The sequence below is a fragment of the Pelophylax lessonae genome (genome assembly GCF_965119305.1).
Source record: "Pelophylax lessonae genome assembly, chromosome: 1".
Classification (NCBI taxonomy): domain Eukaryota; kingdom Metazoa; phylum Chordata; class Amphibia; order Anura; family Ranidae; genus Pelophylax; species Pelophylax lessonae.
This window is the reverse complement of record NC_138768.1, coordinates 738,425,933-738,438,559: the sequence shown is the minus strand read 5'-3', so window position 1 is coordinate 738,438,559 and position 12,627 is coordinate 738,425,933.

Genomic DNA, 12,627 nt, shown 5'->3' with positions numbered 1-12,627 from the left:
AGGGCAGTCAGCGAGCAGTATGTCAGAGCATTCAGCGAGCAGCATTTCAGAGAAGTCAGTGAATGGTATGTCAGAGCAATCAGTGAGTGATATGTCAGAGAGCAGTATGTCAGAGCAGTCAGTGAGTGGTATGTCAGAGCAGTCAGTGAGTGGTATGTCAGAGCAATCAGTGAGTGGTATGTCAGAGCAATCAGTGAGTGGTATGTCAGAGCAATCAGTGAGTGGTATGTCAGAGCAATCAGTGAGTGGTATGTCAGAGCAGTCAGTGAGTGGTGTGTCAGAGCAGTCAGTGAGCGGTATTTTAGAGCAGTTAGGGAGCAGCGTGTCAGGGCAGTCAGTGAGCAGTATGTCAGACCAGTCAGTTAGTGGTATGTTAGACCAGTCAGCGAGCAGTATATCAGGGCAGGGCAGTCAGTGAGCAGTATGCCATAGCAGTCAATTAACAGTATGTCAGGGCAGTCAGTGAGCAGTATGTCAGAGCAGTCAATGAGCAGTATGTCACAGCAGTTAGTGAGCGCTATGTCAAATCAGACAGTGAGCGGTATGTCAGAGCAGTCAGTGAGCGGTATGTCAGAGTAGTCAGCGAACAGTTTGTCAGGGAGCAGTATGTCAGAAGAGTCAGCGAGCAGTATATCAGGGCAGTGCAGGGCAGTCAGTGAGCAGTATGTCAGAGCAGTCAGCAAGCAGTATATCAGGGCAGTCAGTGAGTGGCATGTCAGAGCACTCAGTGAGTGGTATGTCAGAGCAGTCACTGAGTGGTATGTAAGAGCAGTCACTGAGTGGTATGTAAGAGCAGTCACTGAGTGGTATGTAAGAGCAGTCAGAGAGCGGTATGTTAGAGCATTCAGAGAGCAGTATGTCAGGGCAGTCAGCAAGCAGTATGCCAGGGCAGTCAGCGAGCAGTATGTCAGAGCAGTTAGTCAGCAGTATCTCAGGGCAGTCAGTGAGTGGTATGTCAGAGAGCAGTATGTCAGAGCAGTCAGTGAGCGGTATGTCAGAGCAGTCAGTGAGCGGTATGTCAGAGCAGTTAGTGAGTGGTATGTCAGAGCAGTCAGTAAGCAGTATATCAGAGCAGTCAGTGAACAGTATGTCAGGGCAGTCAGCGAGCAGTATGTCAGAGAAGTCAGTGATTGGTATGTAAGAGCATACAGTAAACGGTATGTCATAACAGTCAGTAAATGGTATGTCAGAGCAGTCAGTGAACAGTATGTCAGGGCAGTCAGTGAGCAGTATGTCAGAGCAGTCAGCGAGCAGTATGTCAGAGCAGTCAGCGAGCGGTATGTCAGAGCAGTCAGTGAGTGGTATGTCAGAGCAGTCAGTAAATGGTATGCTGAGCAGTCAGTGAACAGTATGTGAGGGCAGTTAGTGAGCAGTATGTCAGAGCAGTCAGTGAGCAGTATGTCACAGCAGTCAGTGAGCAGTATGTCAGAGAAGTCAGTGAATGGTATATAAAAGCATTCAGTGAACAGTATTTCAGGGCAGTCAGTGAGCAGTATGTCAGAGCAGTCAGCAAGCAGTATGTCACAGCAGTCAGCGAGCAGTATGTCACAGTAGTCAGTGAGTGGTACGTCAGAGCAGTCAGCGAACAGTATGTCAGAGCAGTCAGCGGGCAGTATGTCAGGGCAGGGCAGTCAGTGAGTGGTATGTCAGAGCAGTCAGTGAGCAGTAAATCAGGGCAGTTAGTGAGCGGTATGTCAGAGCAGTCAGTGGGCAGTATGTCTGGGCAGGGCAGTCAGTGAGCAGAATGTCAGAACAGTCAGTTAGCGGCATGTTAGAGCAGTCAGTGAGCAGTGTGTTAGAGCAGTCAGCAAGCAGTATATCAGGGCAGTCAGTGAGCAGGGTGACCTATCAGTCACTAATTCACATTGCTGCAGATAGATTTCCAGGTTGCTATCTCTGATCCTCCTCTTTTCACATCTTCAGCTGCTGAATAAACCCAAAAAAGGCAGCCACCTATGCTTAAATAGGAGGATGTGGCCACAACACCTGCCCCATCCACCTATTCCAGCAGCCCCACCCTGCGTATCCTGCCTCCCAAGCTAGGTACTTTCTCCCTGCACTAGGACAATCTACCTGTGCTAGCTACTACTGTGAGCTTCCCCCTCACCCCCAATGAGAGCATCCAAACTGAACTGCTGGGGGAGGAGGTAGGGGGAGGGATGGACAGTAAACAATGTTTTTCTCTTTTGGCACCCTGAGCTCCAACCTCACTCACTCTCATGTGTGCCCCAATGTGACACAGTCAGATTTGTGTGCGGGCACTTGCTGCACTCACTGTCCATGACCGGCCTTGATTTAAGAGTTGCAGCCCCAAGGTCATGTTGGGACACTGTTTTAAAAACCCATACTGTCCCGGCTAAATCATGACAGTTATCAACTACAGTATCTCACAAAAGTGAGTACACCCCTCACATTTTTTAAAATATTTTCTTATATCTTTTCATGTGACAACACTGAAGAAATTACACTTTGCTACAATGTAAAGTAGTGAGTGTACAGCTTGAATAACAGTGTAGATTTGCTGTCCCCTCAAAATAACTCAACACACAGCCATTAATGTCTAAACCGCTGGGAACAAAAGTGAGTACACCCCTAAGTGACAATGTCCAAATTGGGTCCAATTAGCCATTTTTCCTCCCCGGTGTCATGTGACTTGTTAGTGTTACAAGGTCTCAGATGTGAATGGGGAGCAGGTGTGTTAAATTTAGTGTTATCTCTCTTTTTTTCTCATACTGGTCACTGGAAGTTTAACATGGCACCTCATGGCAAAGAACTCTCTGAGGATCTGAAAAAAATAATTGTTGCTCTACATAAAGATGGCCTAGGCTATAGGAAGATTACCAAGACCCTGAAACTGAGCTGCAGCTTGGTGGCCAAGACCATACAGCAGTTTAACAGGACAGGTTCCACTCAGAACAGGCCTCGCCATGGTCGACCAAAGAAGTTGAGTACACGTGCTCAGCATGATATGCAGAGGTTGTCTTTGGGAAATAGACGTTTGAGTGCTGCTAGCATTGCTGCAGAGGTTGAAGGTGTGGGGGGTCAACCTGTCAGTGCTCAGACCATACGCCGCACACTGCATCAAATTGGTCTGCATTGCTGTCGTCCCAGAAGGAAGCCTTTCTAAAGATGATGCGCAATGAAACCAAGATACATTTTTTTGGTTCAGATTGTGTCAGGCGCGTGTGGCGGCAACCAGGTGAAGAGTACAAAGAAAAGTGTGTCTTGCCTACAGTCAAGCATGGTGGTGGCAGTATTCCAACATGATAATGACCTCAAACACCTCCAAGACAACCACTGCCTTGCTAGAGAAGCTGATTGTAAAGGTGATGGACTGGTCAAGCTTGTCCCCAGACCTAAACCCTATTGAGCATCTGTGGGGTATCCTCAAACGAAAGATGGAGGAGCGCAAGGTCTCTAAAATCCACCAGCTCCGTGATATCATCATGGAGGAGTGGAAAAAGACTCCAGTGGTAACCAATGTGAAGCACATTGTTGATCTTTTGCAGAAGCTCAGATCAATATGCTATGTTGTGGGTCTATTAAGACAACAGACAATCATACTGAATGTGTATCAAGGGGACAACCCGGCACGTGCCACCTAGTGGTCAGCAGCGAGATGAGTATCGTCCTTACCATCCATGTCTCGCTATGGGACAATGGACGTATACTCACGTAACATTCCGCCTGCGTTCCACGCTGAAGGAGTGAATCCGTGCCGGTGGAACACAGGAGCCGGCCGCACTTCCGCCCTGTCTGATTTGCATACAGGCAGGTTTGGGAAAGCGCCCCTCCGCACCAGGGAACCCAAGTGGCGCTCAGCTGAAAGGAATCATTTGTCAGTTAAGTAAACACAGCTGCTTTCTTTTAATCTGTCCACCTATTTAAACCTCTAACTTCACGACAGTGAGCTATATTGCTCATTTGCCGTGAATACAGGAGGTTGTCTCACACTAATGGCTCGCTGATCTGTTGTTCCAACAAGGTAATCTTTTTCCTTTGTTATTCCCCTCTCTAAAGATACCCATGCTTTAGCTGTGCAACTCTTGGCTGGAGGAGGAACAAACACTTATAGCTGGTCTCTTGTTTAATTGTAATTTTAAATACATTTAGATACTCTTTTGGTTCAAACTATGCAACAATCTGTTGCTTGTTTGAAGCATTATATCTACAATATGGGCTAATATAAACTGAGATTGTACACTAAGAGATCCCAAAAGTTCAGTCTTTTGGCCGTTTGTGATCAAAGTAAAAGTTGAACACAATTTCCTCCTCCCCCCATTTTTCCTCCTTTTTTACCTTGGAGTCCCATTTAATTTCTCCTTTTCAAATAATCTTTAGAATAAAAGAATAGTATCTGACATCCATCCTTGATCTCTTTCCAGCTGAATCCCCGAATGTGGGTTCCAGTTGTCCTCCCTTAACACATTCATAGGCTGAGTTATATATTATAATAAGCCGTTTTTCTCTACACAATATATAAAATCGAGGAAACATCTTATCAGCTACATTCCCTATACAACAAGTGTGTGGATTCGGTCGAGCATGTTGACTACTTGATTTTAAAATCATGATGGCAGGTTCATAGTGTCAATCATCACTGCAGAAAATGTAAGTTGTAGTTTTATGACCAAAACTTATTGTATGAATTGTTGAGATGTATTAGTTATTTTTCTGCTATGACGTCATCTGACTTCTCTCTTTGATCAACTATTCACAGACCACTATCCAGGGTTTCCCCTGAAGAAGGAGTTTTTGTCGTAACTCCGAAACTAGTTGGGTCTATACCCCGGACTATTGTGGCTGTTCATTACCTGCTGATGTGATGTATTTTACCTAACTTGTCATTCTTTTATGTCATTTTTGTATTTTTTCAATAAAAATTTTGTTAAATTTTAGCATACTGTTTACATATACGTATATTTGAGTGCCTATAAAGTCCCACAAACAGGGGATCCTTTCCTATAGTGAAGCTCTGAGGGGCGTGGCCAGCTACTGATGTGAGAGCAGCGCGGCTCCGGAGCTCTCTCCTGTTTGCCCTGATCCTTACCTGATCCTGGTGGAACCCCGGTACCGTACTTACCCAGCAAAGACGTCTTTAGCATCCTGGTCCCACGGTGCATCGGTGGCCATGGTGAAAATCGGTCATCCCGGTCCGGAGGCGCCTGGATTCCATCCGCCGGCATTCCCGCTCACGCTGTCCCAAGATGGCGCTGGCCCGCCATAGAGCTCGAGCCATCCCGCTACGGCTGCACGATCATCGCAGACGTCTGCCTCCCTCGCCCAGAGGAGTGCGGCGGGGGATGGCGTCTCTCCTGGATCCTCTTCATCCGAGCTGCAGGAGACTGTGAGTACTTTTCTCCCTCCTCTCCTGGGCTCCCCTGCTGGCTCGGAGCTGGATGTGGCTGTGGCTAGGCCTGAACCCACCCTCACTGCCATCATGGAAGCCATTCATCACTGTCAGGCTTCTCTCACTACCCAGATAGAATCTATGAGGATGGACTTATCGTTCCTGAAGCAGGATGTCCAGAATCTCCGCCACAGGGTGGGCAATGCGGAACAGCGCATTAGTGACCTGGAGGATGCCCACCGCCCCATGCAGACCACTGTGACCAACTTACAGAGGGGTCAGGCGGCCACAACTGACAAGATCACTGATATGGAGGATCGCCTCCGACTCAATAACCTGCGTTTTCTGGGGTTCCCTGAGGGATTGGAGGGGAAGACCCGTGAATCCTTTATGGAGAAGTGACTTCTTGACACTTTTGGGAAAGAGGTTTTTTCTCCCTTATTTGCTATTGAACGGGCACACAGGGTGCCACTACGCCCCCTGCCAACGGGGGCGCCACCTCGTCCTCTTCTCATCAAGCTTCTACATTTTCGTGACGAGGAGAGGAGAGATTGGCGCAATCAGATGGTCAGAACTGTAAACAGTTTCTATGCATATAGCTAGGTATGGCAAGGTGGGCTTCAGTATACAAAGTCCGGTGTGGCTTGCTGAACACTTCGATGGCTGCCTCCAGTGAAGGGTGAAGTAACCCTGTATGACCCAAAACAAGAAGAGAAAAGACCGGGCGCTGATCTAAGTGTAGCAATAAAACATTTAATAGCAATAGCAAGAGTACTACTCACAGGAGTATGTTAAAAACAGGCATCTCAATAGTGGGTGTGCAGAGTTCGTCCGGGGGGTCCTCCAGAAGTCCTGTTGGAACTGGTGCTGCGAGGGATATGCTGCGGCTTCCTGGTGCGGGACGCGCTGATCTCTCTGTGTTGATCCGGCAGCGTGGGTCCGTAGGATGGAGGGCCGTGGTGTCACTTCCTGGTCGACTCTGCGTGCTTGAACGGCGACGCGTTTGCGGAGCATGCGCTCCTTCTTCAGGCCGTGCAGGGGCCATATTGGATGTGGGCTTTTATGCCAGTAGTGTGGGGAGCTCGGGTATGGTGGCTCAATATGGCAAAAAGGTACTAGCACTGCAGCAGAGCGCCTCGGGGATGTGTGACAGGCAGGGAACAGTGTGGAAAAGTCGGGATGAAGAAGAGTGTATGTAGCTAAACCTTGATTGGCAACATATGTTGTGAAGTGTCCCAATCGTATGTGGCATAAGTGTCGGTCTGTATTAGATTTGGGAAAGGGGATGCCAATTACCGATGGGACTGGGGGTGATGGTGATGGTCAGGATTGCTTGTGGAAGTTAGAAATTTGGATTAAAAATAAAAATAAATAATTAAAGGTTGGAACTTAAAAGATGAAGATAAAATGAAAAATGAGATATAAAAGATATAAAGGAATGTCACAGGTGTGAGAAAATACGGACCTGTAAAGCCACATACACATGCACTAGCTGCATATATATGTGCATATATAAGCGCATGCTCACATGTTTACGCGTAAAAGATGTATGTATGGAAAATGTATATATAAAAAAATGTATATATAAAAAAATCTGTATATATAAAAAAAAATCCTGTATATACAAAAAATTCTTATGTGGAATGTACATAAGGATTTGAAAACGGTGTAAATGAAGAGTATGTATAAGAAATATATATATACACACACATGTTAAAAATGGTGTAACATATACACATACATATTATATATTCTATAAGTAAATATGCAAGGTGTAAAGAGAGGGGGGGGGTTTGGGGGGGGGGGGGTTTACGGGAAGTGTGAGAAAGTGTTATGAGATTGTAATGCATTGTATGTGGGACGAAAAGGTAGTGACCATAGTTGTCGGGTGTGGTGGCAATTATTGTCGGGAACCATGACAGTAATTGAGGATATTGGCGAATTACCATGGGGAAGCATAGACAGCAAGGAGTTGGATGTTAAGGTATGGGAAGTGGTCACGTTCGAGGGATAAACACTTGGGACGTCTCAGGTGGTATATATATATGTATATATATATATATATATATATATATATGTGTATTCTTAGCTCTAAAGACCTATATATGGGTACTTACTTTGGAACTTCCAAAGTAAGTACCCATATATAGGTCTTTAGAGCTAAGAATACACATATATATATATATACATATATATATACCACCTGAGACGTCCCAAGTGTTTATCCCTCGAACGTGACCATTTTTACCATGTGTGTGTATATATATATTTCTTATACATACTCTTCATTTACACCATTTTCAAATCCTTATGTACATTCCACATAAGAATTTTTTGTATATACAGGATTTTTTTATATATACAGATTTTTTTATATATACATTTTTTTATATATACATTTTCCATACATACATCTTTTACGCGTAAACATGTGAGCATGCGCATATATATGCACATATATATGCAGCTAGTGCATGTGTATGTGGCTTTACAGGTCCGTATTTTCTCACACCTGTGACATTCCTTTATATCTTTTATATCTCATTTTTCATTTTATCTTCATCTTTTAAGTTCCAACCTTTAATTATTTATTTTTATTTTTAATCCAAATTTCTAACTTCCACAAGCAATCCTGACCATCACCATCACCCCCAGTCCCATCGGTAATTGGCATCCCCTTTCCCAAATCTAATACAGACCGACACTTATGCCACATACGATTGGGACACTTCACAACATATGTTGCCAATCAAGGTTTAGCTACATACACTCTTCTTCATCCCGACTTTTCCACACTGTTCCCTGCCTGTCACACATCCCCGAGGCGCTCTGCTGCAGTGCTAGTACCTTTTTGCCATATTGAGCCACCGTACCCGAGCTCCCCACACTACTGGCATAAAAGCCCACATCCAATATGGCCCCTGCACGGCCTGAAGAAGGAGCGCATGCTCCGCAAACGCGTCGCCGTTCAAGCACGCAGAGTCGACCAGGAAGTGACACCACGGCCCTCCATCCTACGGACCCACGCTGCCGGATCAACACAGAGAGATCAGCGCGTCCCGCACCAGGAAGCCGCAGCATATCCCTCGCAGCACCAGTTCCAACAGGACTTCTGGAGGACCCCCCGGACGAACTCTGCACACCCACTATTGAGATGCCTGTTTTTAACATACTCCTGTGAGTAGTACTCTTGCTATTGCTATTAAATGTTTTATTGCTACACTTAGATCGGCGCCCGGTCTTTTCTCTTCTTGTTTTACATTTTCGTGACAGAGAGGCTGTGCTTCGGGCCTCCAGGGATAAAGGTCGTATCCACTATAACAGCGATGTCATCTCCATTTTCCCTGACTTTTCTGCTGCTACTCGGAAACAGAGGGCCTCCTTTATGGCAGTTAAGCGGCGTCTGCGGGATTTACAGTTGCCATATAGTATGCTATATCCTGCCCGCCTGCGGATCATTTTTCAAGGCAAGGCTCACTTCTTCCAGGATCCTCGGGAAGCCGCTCAGTGGGTGGACTCCTTGGGCCGTGGTTCTCGCCAAGACTGTCGATCTCCTCCTAGATGAATGACCTTTTGTTTGACGAACGTGCTGCTGGGACCTGGGCCTGTCCCAGGGCATTCTCCGGACCCCTCTTGCTAAGCTTCCTGGCCAGATGAGTATCCTTTTGCTTGAGGGTCGGGGACCACCTTTTTTTCAGTATTTTTTCCTGATGGATGGGCATTTTTGGGATGGGGGCTCCTCCCCTGTGTCCCATTTTTTGTTGTAGTTCTCTTTTGGCTGCTACAGGACGAGCAGATCCACGTTTCCCTGCATCTGACTTTGTTCTTGTTGTTATGGGGTGCAAAGCTCTCAACTGTTGGGGCCTGAGGGCCGGGTGGGCTAGGGTTGTGGGGGGGGGGGGGGTTCTGTTGCTGTTACTTTTCTCAGCCTGCGGGAATTGTGGGGTTTTCTTTTCTTTTTGTTTTTTTTTGTTTCATTGCACACGTGTCTTCCAGGACTTGCACATTATGCCTTTCTTGCATGTTGTTGACATGTTTTTTTTCCTTTATCGTACAGTCTTTGTCATTTATTCTGCTGCTATGGTTATCATTATGTCTCATGCATATTGCCTCTTCTAGGCTTTTCCTAGGTACTTGCTCCGCCTTGGCACTCTGGGGGTTGCATTTTTCTTGGCTGCCCTTCAGGGTGCCGACGTTGATTTTTCCTGTGTTCTTATGTCTACTCTCCGTATAGTCTCATGGAACGTCAGGGGGCTTAACTCTGAGGTTAAACGCTCTCTGGTATTTGATTATCTAAAACGACATAGTCCTCATATTGTTTTGTTGCAGGAGACACACATCCAGGGGTCCAAGATTATGGCCCTGAAAAGGGCGCATGTAGCGTATGCTTTACACTCTACGTATTCCTCTTATGCCTGGGGCACTTACATATTGATTGCCAAATCAGCCCCTGTTACCATTAAGCAACTCAAAACGGACCCTTCGGGGTGCTTTATCATCCTGATTTTTGAATTTTTTAGGCAAACCTTATACTTTGGTGAATGTTTATGTCCCTCCGCCGTTTACTAAGTCATTCTTTGACCGTGTTCTGGGGTTGGTTTTGGAAATGGCTGAGGGACCTCTTATTATGGCGGGTGACTTTAATACGGTCCTCGACAATGCCCTTGAACGGTCTGGTAGACTCTCTTCCCAACATATCCCCTTACGCTCCTATTTGGATAAACTGGATCTCTTGGACGCCTGGAGGTGGAAACATGGGGGGCTTACTAAATACTCTTGTTACTCGAGTTCACAAAATACTTTGTCACGGATTGACCTCTGTTTGCTCTCTCGGGAACTGCTGGGTCTACTTTCGGGGATGAGGTACCTCCCTCGGGCGGTGTCTGACCATTCCCCTCTGTTGGTGGACCTTGCCCTGGGATCGCCTCCTAACTATAAGCTTTGGAGGCTGAGTCCCCTGTGGTTGGCGGACCCCGTGGTAACCGACCAGGGACTGACGGAGCTGAACTCCTATTGGGCACTTAATAATCAGGAGGGGTCGGAGTTGCTGATTTGGGATGCCTTTAAGGCTACGAGGCTACGATTTAAGGCACCTTCTCATCGGCCATAGGCAATACTCGGAAGGCGCAACAGACCAAGTTGGTCGACGCAGAACGGGCATTGCATGCGGCTGAACGGCAATATTCTGACGACCCCACCCCTCAAAACCATGCCTCCTGGCGGTCCAGAGCCCGTGATTTGGATCTCGTTCTTGTCGAGCGCACTAGGGGATAAAAACAGTCGCCTTTTGGCCTATTTAGCTAGACCAGATTTTCAGCCTTGTGTTATTCCCAGGGTTACCACCCAAGCCGGTGTCATTGTGGAGTAGACTCCTGATATTCTTCAAAGCTTTGTTGCTTTTTACTCCTCTTTATATCAAACCCAAACTCATTACACTATTGTTGAACTTGATGATTTTCTATATGATATTACTCTGCCCGCCTTGTCGGTGGACCAATCTCGCTTTTAAGATTCACCCTTGACAACGGATGAGATTGACGCGGCTCTGGCTACGTTCGCCCATAATAAGACGCCTGGCTTGGATGGTTTCCCCATTGAATGGTACCTTCATTATAGGGAGTTGTTGGTTTCTCATTTATTAACAGTGTTTACTTGCGCCCTGAAGGAAGGACGTCTGCCGCCCTCTATGACAGAGGCCCTTATTGTGCTCATCCCGAAACCACGCAAAGACCCTCTTCTCTGTGAATCGTACCATCCGATATCGCTTATCAATACTGATGTGAAGATTTTGGCCAAGGTCCTTGCGCGGCGTTTGAATATGGTTGTCACGGACTTGGTGGGGGCGGATCAGTTGGGCTTTATTCCTGGCCGCTCCACCTCCCATCAACTTGCGTAGACTCTTTACTAACCTTCAGGCGACTCATGCTTTTGTGGGGTCCAGGGTTGTTGTGGCCCTGGACACCCACAAGGCTTTTGATTCCGTGGAGTGGCCTTACTTATTGGAGGTATTGGCGAAATTTGGTTCATTAATTGGGTGAGGCTTTTATACAATCTCCCTTGCGCTTCTATCAGAGTGAATAACTTTGTGTTGGACTCCTTCCCTATTTTCCGGGGCACCAGGCAGGGGTGCCCGCTGTCCCCCTTGTTATTCGCCCTGGCTATTGAGCCCTTGGCTGCGCAGATCCGTCAGTGTAAGGATGTTGCGGGCTTCAAGATCAATGGCTTGGAAGAAAAAGTCTCCCTATACGCAGATGATACGCTGATCGATTTAGCGGACCCCTATCAATCTCTTCCCACTCTATTGACTATTATCGAGCGATTTGGTCACTTCTCTGGTTTCAGGGTGAACTGGAGTAAGTTTACTTTGTTTCCCCTGGATCCCCAGGCCATGCCCCCTTCTCTCGCATCTTGTCCTTTGCAGGTGGTGGATAGGTTTCGGTACTTGGGGATTGAGATCCAACTCCCCCTGTCTCGATTCCTTCCCAATAATCTGGATCCCCTGGTCGCTCGTCTCAAGTCCTCTCTGCAACTCTGGTCTAGGCTTCCACTCGCAGTCCTAGGTAGGATTAATATATTTAAAATTATTTTCCTTCCCCGTTTTTTGTATGTGTTGAGTCACTCCCCGATTTATGTTACCAAACGCCGCTTCCAGGTCATTGATTCGCTCCTAACCTCATTTATCTGGGGAGGTCGGGCGGCACGCGTGGCCAGGAATGCCCTGCAGTTGCCGATAGTCGCAGGGGGACTGGCGGCGCCCAACTTGCGCCTCTATTATCTAGCCTCCCAGTTGGCTCATGCACATTGGTGGTTCCATCCCAAAGACAATCATGCTGCAGCGGCCTTAGAGGCATCTCACCTCCTTTGAATCCCTACAGAATTTACTGCACCGTAGATCCACCATGGGCAGACCGAATACTGCCATTATTTCTGTTACTTTACGTATTTTTGCGGCTGCCACCGTGGGCGACACTGAACCTCCGGGGCTGTGTTCCCCCAACGCCCCCCTCTGGCACAATCCTCGACTGCGGGAGTTTTTTGGTCGGGACGACAGTCTTTTTTGGGCCCACCTCGGTGTGAAATCCGTTTCCCATTTGTATGTCCGGGGAACCTTTAGGTCCTTTGCGGACATGCAATCTACGTTTAACATACCCTCTACGGCCCATTTTCGCTATTTACAATTGAGACATGCGGCGGCCGCACAGTTTGGCCTCTGGGATGTCTCGTTGGAACCATCCCCCCTGGAGTATTTACTATCTGATTCTTCACATGAGAAGTTG